Consider the following 15,994-nt stretch of genomic DNA (forward strand, 5'->3'; position numbering starts at 1 on the left):
TTGCTCTAGCTCTTATAGTCTTTGAGCACTAGGCGTTGATAGGGACGAACAAACGGACGGACGGACGGACGGACGGACAGACGGACAGACGGACAGACAGACAGGGTTCAATCGACTCGGCTATTGATGCTGATCAAGAATATATATACTTTATGGGGTCGGAAACGACTCCTTCTGGACGTTACACACATCCATTTTCACCACAAATCTAATATACCCCAATACTCATTATACCCGATACTCAAAATGAGTATTGGGGTATATTAGATTTGTGGTAAAAATGGATGTGTGTAACGTCCAGAAGGAATCGTTTCCGACCCCATAAAGTATATATATTCTTGATCAGCATCAATAGCCGAGTCGATTGAGCCCTGTCTGTCTGTCCGTCCGTCCGTCTGTCCGTCTGTCCGTCCCCTTCAGCGCCTAGTGCTCAAAGACTATAAGAGCTAGAGCAACGATGTTTTGGATCCAGACTTCTGTGATATGTCACTGCTACAAAAATATTTCAAAACTTCGCCCCGCCCACTTCCGCCCCCACAAAGGACGAAAATCTGTGGCATCCACATTTTTAAAGATACGATAAAACCAAAAACGCAGAATCGGTGAGGATGACCATATCTTCTACAGTGCAAAATCTGAACCAGATCGAATAATGATTATAGCCAGAATCAAGAAAACAATTTCATTCTTTCTCGCTCTGTCTCTCTCTAACACACAGGTTTCATGGTCGGTTTTGTCAATTGCAAAATATGAGTTCAAGGATCTCAGAACCTATAAGAGCCAGAGCAACCAAATTTGGTATCCACACTCCTGTGATATCGGACCTTGACCGTTTCGTGTCCAAATTTCGCCACACCCGCTTCCGCCCCCGCAAAGGACGAAAATCTGGGGCATCCACAAATCTCAGAGACTATTAAGGCTAGAGTAACCAAATTTGGTATCCGCACTTCTGTTAGATCTCACTATAAAACGTATATCTCAGAATTTCGCCCCACCCTTTTCCGCCCCCACAAAGGACGAAAATCTGTTGCATCCACAATATTGCACATTCGAGAAAACTAAAAACGCAGAATCATAGATAATGACCATATCTATCAGATTGCTGAATCTGGATCAGATCAGATAATTTTTATAGCCAAAAGGAACAAATCAATTTGCACTGGCTACGCAGCCCCCGACGTCACGCTAAGACTGATTTTCTGTCTCTCTCGCACGCACTCTTTGTCGTGTCGTTTAATATTAGCGGCGTCTGCCGGAGGAGAGCCGTACTGACTTAGTATCGGGTATAAATTTAGAGTTGCGGTCTCCGCAGCAACTCACAACGTTCCCCCTCGTTTTGAGTATCGGGTATAATAAACAAAAACTAGAATGTTGAAACGAAAAGAAAAAAAAAACAAGCGGCTTTAAATAAAAAGTGTTTAAGTAGAATTAACAAAACCGAAAAGAAGAAAAAAATAAAATAAAATAAATGAACGAAAACCGGTTCAAAGCAGATGCCTGGAAGGAAAAAACTGACTCGGACTAGACCAAGTTTACCCAGTTTTTTTTTTGTCTACAAACGCAGCCCACGACAGAATTGTAGTTCTCTCTGGATCTCAGGGGTTGTTTATACAATGATTTCGTGCGGCTTCTCCTCTCCCCTCTCTCCGTTTATTGCCTGCTCTATATTTATGTCTTTCTTCGGCAGAGAAGAGGGGGGAGAGCGGAGAGCGGAGAGCATGCAGTGCTGCCGTGTGTATTCCGGCTATCTAATCGGTTGGACGGACATTTGTTGACTCAAATTGGTTAACATGCTGACGATCCAAGTGGTTGCCGAGCACGCTCCGAGCATAGCGCAAGAGCTGCCTCGCTCGTCTCTAATTGATATAGCGGTACGGAGACGGAGAGGGAGCGGCAGGCCAGGTCGTGAACCAGCCATCTATCTTGGAGTCGTCCATTCCCAGACGCCCCATCGCCCATTAATGGGGGTTATCAGTGGCCGGGCGCAGAGGGCAAATGGGTGGGGTGGCCGCTAATCGCTCGAAATGTTATCGCCTGGCCAGAGCTCCCGATTGCAGCTAAAGTAGGAGCTGCTACTGACCCGATGGATCGGGTGCGAGGCTCATCCCCTGCCCCCACATTTCGCTGTAACAAGCGGCAATCACTACTCTTTCTATATTTGTACGCACACACACACATTATCTATTATCTCTCGCTCACTCGCTCTTCCTAGTAAATTTCCATGTTTGCGCATTTAACCGATACGCCACTGGCATCATCCGTACACTCGTATATGCACTAGTACCTACGTGTCGGCACAAATTGTTATTGAGAATCGATTAGGATCGATTGTAGTACGCAAAATGTTACCGGGTAAGAATCGAATCGGTTATTTGCGGTACTTCCCAAGTTTATCCGAATTCTTAATCACATTTTATCTTAAACTCTAAGATCTCGAAGGTGTGTCTGTTCCCTACAGCCGATAAGATATCGATTTATACCGCTTTCCATCGATTTTTCCATCCTTACCCTAAACCGCACATTGCTGGTGGAATCGGAATTGGCCACCGACTTTTCCGATGGGGAATTGCGACCCCCAAATGCGGCCATCGCACCACTCGAACTATACAGCGCCGTGCTGGACTCCAGCGAGTGTCCGTCACTGGGAGAGCCGCCCACAGGATGTGCTGTGATTCCGACGGGGCCGGAGGCAGGAGGCCCACCCTCGGCCAAGCCGCTGTGCTTCTCATTGCAGCTGGAGCAGACCTGGACCATGCCTGGTTTGTGTAGCGGGAAATAATTCGGTTAGTTGCGGTGTTGCAGGGCGGACAATGCCAATAATTGAGTGCACTTACCCTGGGGACTGATGGGACTAACGTTCTTGTAGACCTTCATGGTCTTGATGAACGGATAGTAGGGCTCCCGCTCGGCATTAGGGCAGCAGTAGACCAGCCGCAGCTGTGACGAGGGCGTGTCCGTGCCGCAGGTATAGCACACAAAGGTGGTTCTCTCTGCCGCTGTTGGGGTCGGACGTTTGCGCAACATATAGGAACGCTCCGATTCCGGATTGTGCGAGGCCTGAAAGAAGATACAAATCACGATCTCATATTAGTCATTAGTTGCCGGTCCGGACATTTACAGTTTCAATTAGCAGGCTTATATAAGCACCACAGCATGGGCGTGAAGCCTACAAATATGATACCATTTAAAATCGATTAACACCGTGGCGATTTTTAGCAAACAACTGTTAGATCTCAGATCTTGGGATCTCGGGTACCCGTAGAGCAGATCGGTAACCAGGTAAAAGAAAGTAAAGATCTAACTATTTACAGATCGCACTTACGCTTACAGAAATAGAAACAAACCGGGCTAACTGGGCTTCTAATTTGAGGAGGTCTCTTAGCCCGTTTCGATTGCAATTTGCAGTTCATTCTCTAGAAGATGCCGCCGACACATTAACGACTTTGATGAATTACATTTCGAATTGATTGATGGATGGACACACCGCGTACGAGTATGAATAAAACATTGTGTGGTGCCATCTGGCTGTAAAACTACTCCGCGGCACATGGATGCTCGATGCTCAATCGAATCCCGGCAAAGAGAAGACCCGAGATACGGGAAAACAATAAACATTGCGTGTGCCTGATATAAAAGTAAGTCTTTTGACTGCTCCCAAATTGAAAAGCCTGCCCATCGCTGCTTTAAAGTATTCCAAAACACTATAAATTTAAAGAGATTTAGCTAATATAATATCTGTACTAATAAAATCCCTTGCTTCACAAACAGACAGCAGATATTCTTTGCGTATACGACCTGTCAGACGATGGACGCCTGGGGGGATAGGGAGACGTCATTTGTGTTTGTACAAATTAATATACGCAATCTGGCCACCCTCCTGACGCCCTGCCACACGCGCATCATGGCTCGTCAACAACAATGACGGGACGGCATTTATCATATTACGTATACGCCCAAGTGCCGTTTTCCCGAAATTAGTTGACTATTTTCCTCTCTGAATATACACAAATGTATTTTCCCAGCAAATCTTCACGTTCTCCATCGCTGTCATGGCAACCGACACAATTTATGTATCTAGGCATCAGCTGTAGCTGTATATTGTTGTATCTTCATATCTAGACAGCTCAAAAGGTGGAACGAGGCATGAGAGGGCCAGAGCGTTCATTCATTTATTTTATTAGGCACTATTAGGCCTGAGTTCCTTGTGGATACAAATGTGTCTTCGGGTATCCGTTTATCTGTATCTCTGTCTCTGTGTGCGCTGTCATGTCTGTTTCCATTTTATTTGTTTGGCTCGTCATGCGGCGACTCACACACATATCTCTTCCCATCAATCTGGACAATGCCATGTCATCTATATTTATTGATCCATAGCTTCGATGTTTCAAGTTTTGGTTTTTCGAGTGTTTGCTTTGGCTTTAATTTGGGTCAATATTGATTGATTGATTTAATGAGCGGTTGAGTGAGTGAGTGCCGTGTTTGATGCCTTGCAGAACGGTTTCCACTAGAGGCGGTTGACATTGTTTGTAAACGTATTCGTGAATGATCCGAATGAGGGTACAAGCCGTAGATACTTTGGATACTCCAAAGTATCTTCAGTTGCAATGAAACCTACACACAATCGTGATCTTGCACTTTTACAGTTGGATTCCTCAAATTACCTTCGCGCTTTGCTGATCCTTGAGGATCAGATAGGTTTTTAGTTTCCTGTATTCCCGCCAGCCATTCGTATCCTTTGGCTTAAAGGCGACGCCTGAGGAGCTGCTGGTGCTGTTGTTGTTGGTGCTGTTCTCATTGATGCAGCAATTATTGTTATTGTGGGTGTGGCCGTGGCCGCCCTCGCCCACCACAACGGTGAGATTTTGGGCCATTTTAAAGAGGGAGAGAGCTGGGCTGAGGCAAATCCCACCGGGTATTCACTAATCACTCAAGCACTTTGCTGTATTTGTAAATGGTTTGTATTTATGTGAATCATTTTCTTTGCATAATTTCAATTGCTTAATGGTTTTCGATTGAGATTGAATGAATCACATTTGATTAAACACTGAAGCTGCCGCTGCTGCTGTTGCTGCTGCTGGGGTTGTTGGCAGATTAATTAAAGAGGGATTTTGTGTGTGTCTGAGTCTGTGTCTGTGGCACCTTAATTACAACACGAAACAAATTAAATTTAATTGAACTGATATAAACGTTCTCCTCCTGCTTCTGCATCTGCTCGTCTCTCTCGCTCTTGCTCTCTCTCTCTCTCTCTCTCTCTCTGTGTGTGTGTGCGCACTTGGGCGTGGATAAAACGCGAACGCGACGACGGATGACGCTCATGATGATGGTAATGATGATGATAATGATGATGCATCCGTATCCGTTCCGTATCCATTTGGGGTGTTCTCTCACACTACTCCCCACCTTGCCACATTGAATTCCGCAAACACACGCGATCAGTGTGGATGCAGCAGATTAAGAGGTAACTAATTATGCATTACATGCAACATGCCAGCTATCAGCGTCAACATCCCATTACCGTTGGCCTAATGGAAGTGCGCGGCGCGCGTTCATTAAACCCTCCTCAAGGAGACACGACACCCCACCCCACCCCGCCACGCCCACCTCACCTGTTGCTACCACATACCACATACCCCCCAATGGCAATTAAGCGGGGCACAAGCCACAAATGGCACACACACGAAAGGGAACGGGAATTACAAGTGCCGCGGGAACCCCCCTGCCACACAATCAATTTAAGGGGGTCTCTGGCGAAAGATAAGGACCACAGCAAATGCGGAAAACTTGTGTGCAATTATTCGATAATAAAACTTTTGTGTTCGAGTGAAAGTAACTCATTAGATGAGGGGAGGATTCTGATTTACATGCCATGGAAGGGACTCATTTGAATAATTAAAGTTTGAGCTTTTAATGAAATGAACTGCAATTAGACAAAGCAAGTTAATCACTACGGTTTTCGGTGGAATAGTGCCTTTCTATGGTGTTTTTTCCAAGGTTCGCCATGGAGACACTTCTGTTTTTTGGGCAGATGTACCCACGCGAAAGGGTATACAAGATTCATTGATTCATTGGCAAATGGTAATGTGGGTCAATGTGGGGCAGCCACAGACAAGGACAGTCGATGCGAAACGAAGAGCCAGGAGAGCGTGCCAGTTATTGTTTGACCCACTTAAGCGCCAATGTGCGTGCTCCATTATAAAGAGGGGGCTGAGAGTATAGAGTGGTTGCGATTGTTGCTATTTTGAGGCGATATAAATCATGATTCGCACGCAAATAAATCACGTGAAATAACCGATAACAAAAAATTCCTCATCTTTCGCCGATAACCCCCCCACAGAAGAAGAACAAGTGGGAGAAGAAGTAGAAGTAGAGGACGAAGTAAAAAGCAAACGACTGCACATGAAACGGTTTATTTATAGAACGGTAAACACACACACACACACACACAGCCACAAAGGAAGGCAAAGAAACGCGCAAAAAATGGCAAAAACGCGCGCGTGTTTAAAAACGCGCAAAATAAAAACGGTATTTGTGGCTGCTGCTGCTGCTGCCGTTCCTGACTTGTGCCCCTTCATGACCAAGTCATGTACATATGTATGTATGTATGTACTGTACTTGTACTCCTCCCCTCAATGGAGACAACTAATGGCCCCAGCCAACTTTCCGACAGTTTGGAGGCACAAGAGTTCAGAAACAAACAACAAAAAACTACGGAATAAAACTTGACCCCCACCCCTCTTGTGACACTAGAGATGGGGCAAAACGATATTCATAACGACTTTGCTTCTTTGTATAATAGGGGTGTTCATTTAATTGATTTATGTAAGTGCTTCCAATTGGATTAATTGTGGCAATTGCTGTTTATTATTTCCCGTATTGAAATCATTGAACTGCAGTCAAGCAATTTAATTAAAACAAGACACAGATACACACACACACACTCTCCGATTATTGCACTATCAATCACGCGACCATCTCTAGTGTGACACCTTTTTGGCCTCCAGTGGAGCCCCTTTGGTTCCCGGCTATTAACTAACTGAAAAAGGGCAAACTTCGAGGCGGCATCGTTAACTTGTTGTTGCTTTTGGTGTTTTAAAACCAGTTTTTTGCGGCACTGCCACCGTTACCGGCTACTGTTGCGGCGAGTACGGTGTGTGACAGTGGAGGGAAGCAGAGGGAGATGAGACATTGAACTGCTTTGACAGCCGTGACTTTTGTTTGCTTTTATTATTAACACACGACATACAGTGGGTAACTTTAATATTCGGCATTTTTTTTTTTCAACTTCAAACGCGAACAAAATGCATTAAACTACAAAAAAATAAAAAAATTTTAATGAGGGAATAAAGCTTGAAGTTTTACCTTTTCAGAGAGGTATATATAATAATGATTTTATTTTAAATGAAGATAGAAAAAAAAAGCTCAAAACTTGCGTTACTTTAATATTCGGCATTTTTTGGAAATCGCATTATAAAACCCTGTGGCAACTCCAAATAGCCCCAAATGGCACAAAAAATGGGTTTCCCCGAAAAACAAACACTTGACTTACATTCATGATCAGCAAGCACACCGCTAAATCGAATTGTTCCACCTAAAATTAAAATGGGCCGTAAAGGGATTAATTCATCCTTGGAGCAGCGAAAATTTGTGCTCCAGTTGCATTTAGAGGGCAAGACCTACAAAGAAACTGCCCAAATTCTGAAAATGAAGCTGAATACGATCGGTGACATCGTCCGCAGGTTCAAAAATGAAGGAAGAATCGCATCAATTAAGCAAACCGGACAACCGAACAAGTTGACTAAGCGCGAAGAAGCCGACTGCTTTATATTTTCTCTCAAAATTTTTAGATATTGTTCCTGGTTCATTATCCCTTCAATTGCAAGCAATTATTATGGCATAATTTATAGACATTTGCATGATACAATACTAATAATAATTATTGAAAATACTCAATAAACCATGATTCAAGTTTAGCTCTCCGAATAGTTCAGATTTTAATTAATTGCACAAATATTTCAAATATGTAACTGTGTCCACGGCATGTGTTTTTTATTGCATTGAATTCTTCGCATGCTCCCACACTCGTTGGTTTTCAGCCCTGTAAAATGGACAGTTGAAAAAACAATCTCTACATGCGCTCCGAACACAAGCACGAACTGGCGAACGGCGGGGAGGGGAAGAGAGAGTGAGAGGTGTGGTAGACAAAAACCAACACGAGCAAGCGACAAAAAGGGAAGTGGGACAAGGCAAGTAGCAGCTCGAGGGTCGCGTCACCTTTAACAAGTAGGCGGTGGCTGGCGGCATTCATGTAAACACGAGCCCCCAAAAACAACACAAAGAGGAAAAAGAAGGTGACGAAGGAGTAGGCATTTATAAGATGGGGAAGATGACTCTGGCGGGGTACTTATAACGAGAGAGTGGATCTATGACACAAATTGAGAGACAGAGAGAGAGACTGCCAAAGACTGGCCTTCCCTTCCATTTAATATGCCTTGCAGAAGAAGAAGAGGATGCAGACACTTGGAGGTCGTCATGGCAAGAGTCAAATGGAAGACCGAATGCGAGGAGGGAGGGGGAGAGAGGGGAGATGTGGATCTAAGATAACGACGGGAAGCAAATGCGTAGTCTGCAAATGCAACAGCGGCGCCTGGGCTCGAAAGCAGAGCAAACACAAAAGCAACGAACGCACAGGCACACACACACACACACACACACACACACACAAATGCACCAACCCCCCAAAGTGCCTACTGTGCGTGGGCAACAACGGAGACGCTCGCTCAAGAGCCCACTCGGTCCTCAGCCGCAGCTGTCCCGAGTATAAGAAAGCCCTTTCCCAGCTGCTAGATGGTTAAGCTACTTCAGCTGAACCTCAACCACTGCCAAGCTGCCCAGGACTTGCTAACGCAAACGGTGCAGGAGCAGCAGATCGATGTAGCGCTCCTCAGTGAGCCCTATAAGGAAAGAAGCGAGGCGATCTGGCACCAAAGCACAGACGGCGGTGCGGCAATCTGGAGCTGTGGCCCCCAACCAGGCCAGCTCACACATAGAGCGGCTAAGGTGGGCTATGCGAGAGCCAAACATAATGGCACGTACCTATATAGCTGCTACATAGCCCCCCGATTCACACAGAGCGAATACGAGGCGGTCATCAGGGACATAGCCAACGACGCCAAGGACAGATCCCCGGTCATAATAGCGGGCGATTTCAACGCCTGGGCTACGACCTGGGGCAGTGCCAGGAACACGCCCCGAGGGACAGCGCTATTGGAGGAATTTGCGAGCCTGAACGTCTGTCTCCTGAACGCAGGAAGCACCCCGACATACAGCAAAGCAGGCCGAGTGTCTATCATAGACCTCCCCTTTGCAAGCCCGGAGATCGCTCGCCACGCAAAGTGGCAAGTCCTGAGCACGTACACGCACAGCGACCACCTGGCTGTGATGACGGACACAGCCGCCATCGGGAATGCAACAAGGGGGCAACGAGCGCAATTGACTGGCTACAAAGAAGCAACGCTGGATACAGACGCGCTTCTAACAGCAGCAGAGAACCTAGCTGCCGCCGGGGACGCCGAAACAAGCGCGAGATCCATCTCCAGGACCGTCGTAGCGGCATGTGATGCAGCTATGCAGCGTAGTACCACCGCCCAGTACCATGGTGGAACGAGCACATCGCCCAAGCAAGGAGGGAGTGCTGCGCAGCGCGACGCGCGTACCAGCGATCCAGAGGTACACCACAGTTTGGGATCAAAGGGGCGGCATTCAAGGCAAATCGGAGAGCCCTTAGAGACGCCATTAGAAGCAGCAAGGCCAAATGCTTCCAGCAGCTCTGTGAGGCGGCAGATGCAGAACCCTTCGGAGGGGCAAACAATCTGGTCATGGGAAAGCTCTGTAGGCAACCCACCCCCAAGTGCCCTGTCCTGCTGAGGGAAATAGTCTGCGCACTCTTCCCCCGGCAACCACCACTCCAGGAGGCAGACAGCGTCGAGGATCAGGCACAGGCGGCCACCACCACCTTCTCGGTGAAGGAGGTGCAGGAGGTCACTGCCAAACTGAAGAACGGCAAGGCGGCAGGACCCGACGGAATCCCCAACGCGGCCCTGAAATGCTTGGGCCGTGCCCACCCAGAGGTATTCGCACGGATGTACAACCAGTGCATCCAGGAGCGGTACGTACCACTAGCATGGAAACGCCAGAGACTTGCCCTGGTACCCAAGCCAGGCAAGGACCTAAGCGACCCATCGGCATACCGACCACTATGCATGCTAGATGGTGTGGGCAAGATCTTCGAGAGGCTGGTATGCAACCGACTTGAGGCCGAGCTGACGCAACGGAATGGCCTCTCCACCCTCCAGTTCGGATTCAGGAAGCAGAGGAGCACCATCGACGCCATCCAGATGGTTACGAGCTTGGCCAGAGAAGCCATTGCAGGAACGCGATGGGCAGGAGGCTCGAAGGAGTACTGCCTAGTGTGCACGCTAGACGTGCGGAACGCATTCAACTCGGCCAGCTGGAAGAGCATCATCGATGCACTGGCGAGGAGAGGCACACCCCAATACCTCATCCGGACGCTCCGAAGTTATTTCACGGACCGCTGTACGACACGGAGGATGGAGCGAAGCAGCACATAATCACCGGTGGCGTTCCACAGGGTTCGGTCCTAGGGCCGATGACCCGTACTGCAGCTATTGCGGGCCAGGAGTAGATGAAGACGCGGAGCACGTCTTCTTTTCCTGTCCCCGCTTTCGTCGGGAACGAGAGATGCTAGGAGAGGCGAGCCTAGGAGTAAGCGCAGACACCCTCACCGAGCGGATGGTAGCCGACGAGCAGACGTGGCACGCGGCTGCCAATATGGCAGCAAGCGTCATAAGGGAGCTGCGTAGGCTGGAGCGATGCCGAACCAACTAGAGCCATAGAAGACACCAAGCTCCGCACCGCGAAGTAATGCCTAGCGGCAGTCCCGCGGGAGCGGACCTACCCTCAACATTCCCATTCCAACAATGGATGACCATATCTTCTAAAGTGCAAAATCTGAACCAGATCGTATAATGATTATAGCCAGAATCAAGAAAACAATTTCATTCTTTCTCGCTCTGTCTCTCTCTACCACACAGGTTTCATGGTCGGTTTTGTCAATTGCAAAATATGAGTTCAAGGATCTCAGAACCTATAAGAGCCAGAGCAACCAAATTTGGTATCCACACTCCTGTGATATCGGACCTTGACCGTTTCGTGTCCAAATTTCGCCACACCCCCTTCCGCCCCCGCAAAGGACGAAAATCTGGGGCATCCACAAATCTCAGAGACTATTAAGACTAGAGTAACCAAATTTGGTATCCGCACTTCTGTTAGATCTCACTATAAAACGTATATCTTAGAATTTCGCCCCACCCCCTTCCGCCCCCAAAAAGGACGAAAATCTGTTGCATCCACAATATTGCAGATTCGAGAAAACTAAAAATGCAGAATCATAGATAATGACCATATCTATCAGATTGCTGAATCTGGATCAGATCGGATCATTTTTGTAGCCAAAAGCAAGAAATCAATTTTCAGTGGCCACGCAGCGCCCGACGTCACGACTGATTTTCTGTCTCTCTCGCACGCACTCTTTGTCGTGTGGTTCAATATTAGCGGCGTCTGCCGCAGGAGAGCCATACTGACTTAGTATCGGATATAACTGTAGAGTTGCGGTGTCCGCAGCAGCTCACAACGTTCCCCCTCGTTTTTTATTTAGTCAATGGAATCTGCAGAATGTGCAGGGCAGGGGGCACTCAGACACACTTAGGCGCCCCCCCCCCAGTAATCCACCTGGCAACAGTCTAAGCCGAAATATTGTGGAACGAAGCGGGGTTAGCAACAGAAAGTATTAAAGATACAAAGGAGGGGACATGTACATATGTACATACATATGTACGAATGTACATAAATAACAATAAATGAAGGCTTTTCTTCAAGGGGTGGGAATTTAATAGGAAAACAGGCTTGAGCTTATAAAATTCAATATTAAAGACATTAAAGACACTGTTCATTAACTTTGATTAACTTGTTAAATTCTTTACTAATCGAATACTAGTGGGGGTGCTTCAATGTTAGAATATTTCGTGTCCAAACAGCAACAGAAACTGAAGCAAAAGTAAGCAACGGAGAGAGAGAAACCAGGCGAAAGCGATAACAAAAGTTGAGTAAACGCACAAACAAACAAATGAAACAAAGTAAACAGAACCAACAAAGCGAATAAAGGATGAATAAGAGAGCCAGCGAGAGAGAGAGAATGAGAGAGAGAGAGAGAGGGGCAGCTAAGCTCCGTTGAGGCAAAATTAAATGTTGGTTCAAAGCAGACGAAGTGTGAAATAATCAAATTAACTAATGCACAGACAAGACCAAAGAGCAGGAGGTGAAAAAAGAGTGAGAGAGAGAGAGCGCGAGGTGAGAACAATCAACGAAAGAGACGGCCAGAGTCAGAGACACCCTACCCCCACCTACACCGCTTACGTCATCACAAGGATGCCTGAAAGGATATTCTTATGGGGTGGAGGCCCACTCCATATATGATTTTGACGCTTAATTAATGACAGCAAAGTACTCACAGGCATAAACAATTAAATACAGAAATTTGAATATTTACGATCCACAAGATGTTTAAGGAAACAATTTTCCCGTTTAGGTTTTCGTTTAATGAAGTGCAAAGATAATCATCACATTAGAACACGTTTATTTCATTCAATTAAAATGAATAGGCAAAATATTTTAAAGGAAGAAATTTCTGTTTCTATTCGTTGAACTTTGGTGACTGAAATGTATGACCTTTCATTGTCGTTGCTGTAGACAAAGTTGGAGCTTTTCTACCATTAATTCATTAACATTTCTTCATTTCTTCAATTTTTATGTTCCCTTCTACTATCCTACTCTGGCTTACCCCATAATCTCTGTATACATAGCTCTGTACTAGCTATAAATATAGATTCTGTATTTGATTTCCCCCTCATCGAACCGAACCGAACCACACCTTATCAGCCTTATCGGAGGGGCTAACACAATGCACCTATGTGTTCGCTGTCCGAACGCAATTAGGGATTGGCCAAATGAATACTACTCAATTTGTTATTATCTAGGGATCCACATATGGAACGGACTCAAGAGCTCCGTCAAATGCCTCGAGTCCAACAGGAATAATTATGATGTCGGAGGGTCGGTGGGCGGGCATCACGCCACGCCCCACACTTGGGGGGAGGGGGTGGTGCTATCTAAACAGTTTTATCATCAACTTTTACTGGGGCATAGAGCAGCGAGATTGGTTTCTCAGTCTCTGCGTGGCATTCGACCGCGCTGGAAGTGTAAGCACATAGCTGTCGGTGGAGATTATACAAATATATATATACATAGTATAGTGTAGAGTACATAGATCGAAAGAGCATAGAGTACGTGTGGGATTTGGTGACAAGGTTAAGCTGGGAGCAAAGTGAGTTCAGAGTTCGGGCTGAAAAGCCTTTTAATCTGGCCGCACGATGACTCATCTTTGGTTTTTCTCTGTTTTTCAGAGTCATCGGCCATAAACTCATCCAATACCGGCTGGGCACGAAACAGAGCACACAGCTGGAAACGAAATACGGCCTGCTGAAGGGTCTGCAGCGGAGGACCGTCTACGACGGAGAGATCTACCATGCCTTCGAGGGCATACCCTTTGCCCAGCCGCTGGTGGGCGAGCTGCGCTTCCGCGCCCCCCAGCCCGTGCAGCCCTGGCAGGGGGTGAGGGACTGCACGTACGCGAGGGAGAAGCCCATGCAGCGCAACTCCATCACAATGTCCGCCGAGGGCTCCGAGGACTGCCTCTATCTGAATGTGTACGCCAAGAGATTGGACTCGCCGAAGCCGCTGCTCGTGATGGTCTGGATCTTTAGCCGTGGCTTTCAGATCGGTGGCGCCTCGCGGGATCTCTACGGGCCGGACTACTTCATGAAGCACGATGTCATCCCGGTGACCTTCAACTATCGCGTTGGCGTCCTGGGCTTCCTCAGTCTCAAGGAGCGCTCTCTCAATGTCCCCGGCAATGCAGGGCTCAAGGATCAGGTGCAGGCCCTGCGCTGGGTCAAGGAGAACATCGCCAGCTTCAATGGTGACCCCGACAATGTGACGCTGATGGGCGAGTCCGCGGGCGCCGCCTCCACGCACTTCATGATGCAGACGGACCAGACGCGTGGCCTCTTCCATCGCGCCATTGTCCAGTCCGGGTCGGCGCTGTGCGCCTGGGCCACGAAGCTGGACAGACGGTGGGCCCAGCGCCTGGTCAAGAAACTGGGCTACACGGGCCAGGAGGACTACGAGCAGGAACTGCTGAAGTTCCTGCAGGAGACGACCGGCAGCAAGCTGGCCCTTCACTGCAATGCGATAATCACGCAGGAGGAGCAGCGGGACTATGAGATCATCGCCTTCGGGCCGGTCATCGAGCCGTATGTGGGGGAGGACAGGAGCAGCTGGCCAGTGCCTGGGGCAATGCGCTGCCGCTGATCATCGGCGCCAACTCCTTCGAGGGCCTTTTCTCCTACCAGACCACTCTGCAGGATGCCCTTCACATGCTGAGCGCCTTCGAGGCGCTCATTCCCCGCCAGGTGAGCGATGTCATCGACCAGGGCGAGCTGAACGAAATGGTCAGCCGGCTGAAGGTCGCCTACTTTGGTGACCCCGACCGCGGCAGCATGGAGCTGTTCGAGTGCCTGCACATCCTGAGCACCAAGAACTTTTGGCACGACATCCACCGCACGCTGCTCGCCCGATCGGTCTATGCCCCGGCCACGGCTGTATGTGTACCGCTTCGACATGGACTCGCCGCACTTCAACCACTATCGGAACCTCAAGTGCGGCCGGAAGGTGCGCGGCGTCTGCCATGCCGATGACATCTCCTACATGTTCTACGGCATACTCTCCAGCAAGCTGGACAAGGCCACGCCCGAGTACCGGACCATTGAGCGCTTGATTGCCATGTGGACATCGTTTGCCATCACCGGGGATCCCAACTGCGCGACCATTGCGCCGGTCAAATGGGATCCCCTGCGTCCCGGCGGTCCCGAGCTGTGCCTCAACATTGCCGATGGCCTGGAGTTTATTCCGCTGCCCGAGAGCAAACAGTTTGTCGTGTGGGACAGCTTCTATACCAGGGAGAGCCTATACTGATCGAATGGTCCAGCCTTTAATGCCTTAAAACAGAAGTTCAATTGGGAATAAAATAAGGTGTTGTGAAATCCTCGATACGAGATTTCAATGTTGAGCAGAAAATGCTCTGGGGAATCTTTGCGTTTAATAATGTACTACACGAAGTAGAAAATTTGAGATTTATTCATTTGGACTTCAATCAACTTAAACTTTAATCGTAATCGCGTAAAGGGTACAGTTTAATGGGTAATACGGGTTTAAGCGCGGCCGGCTGCAAACTGCTTGATTGTCGCTGTGATTTCGTCGACATGCAAACGAAGAATGTTCTTGTTGATCGGAGACGAGGTTACGCCGCCCTAGCATGAAACGAAGCCGTTCTCCGAGTGGGCAATCGCAGTTAGAGAGCTCTCACTCTCTTTTGCAGTTTAACCCTTAGAAAACCGTCCATGCCGCCCCCAATACTGGGACCAGTATTAGAAACCAAAGGATGTCACATGTGAATGCTCTGTGAATAAATAAAGTGTTCGTTATGGTACATGTATGGTCGAAAGGAGCTAGCAACGGTGGTAGGATTATTCTGAGGTCTGTGGCAACGGTAGCCGACATAGTTTAGAGACCGATCGTTTGTATACGCCTGATGCTGTTTTCACGGTTGCGACTCTGACTAAACTGTCAGCTCCAGGGTGGACTTCTATTATCCTTCCCAGTTTCCACTCGTTGGGTGGCAGTCGATCATCCTTGACAATTACTAGATCGCTGACTTGTAGATTGTCGGTTTCATGTCGCCACTTTGGACGGGCTTGAAGATGTCATAGCCAATCTGAACTCCAACGCTTCCAAAATTGCC

The 15,994-nt window shown here is 47.9% G+C and overlaps 2 pseudogenes; one reads left to right on the top strand and one right to left on the bottom strand.

The window, feature by feature from the left end:
• LOC117190058 overlaps positions 1–15,994 on the bottom strand; it is a 260,701-nt pseudogene that overhangs the window by 196,684 nt on the left and 48,023 nt on the right.
• LOC117190084 lies at positions 13,392–15,243 on the top strand (annotated as a pseudogene).

This window comes from Drosophila miranda (genome assembly GCF_003369915.1).
Source record: "Drosophila miranda strain MSH22 chromosome Y unlocalized genomic scaffold, D.miranda_PacBio2.1 Contig_Y1_pilon, whole genome shotgun sequence".
NCBI classification, from domain to species: Eukaryota; Metazoa; Arthropoda; class Insecta; order Diptera; family Drosophilidae; genus Drosophila; species Drosophila miranda.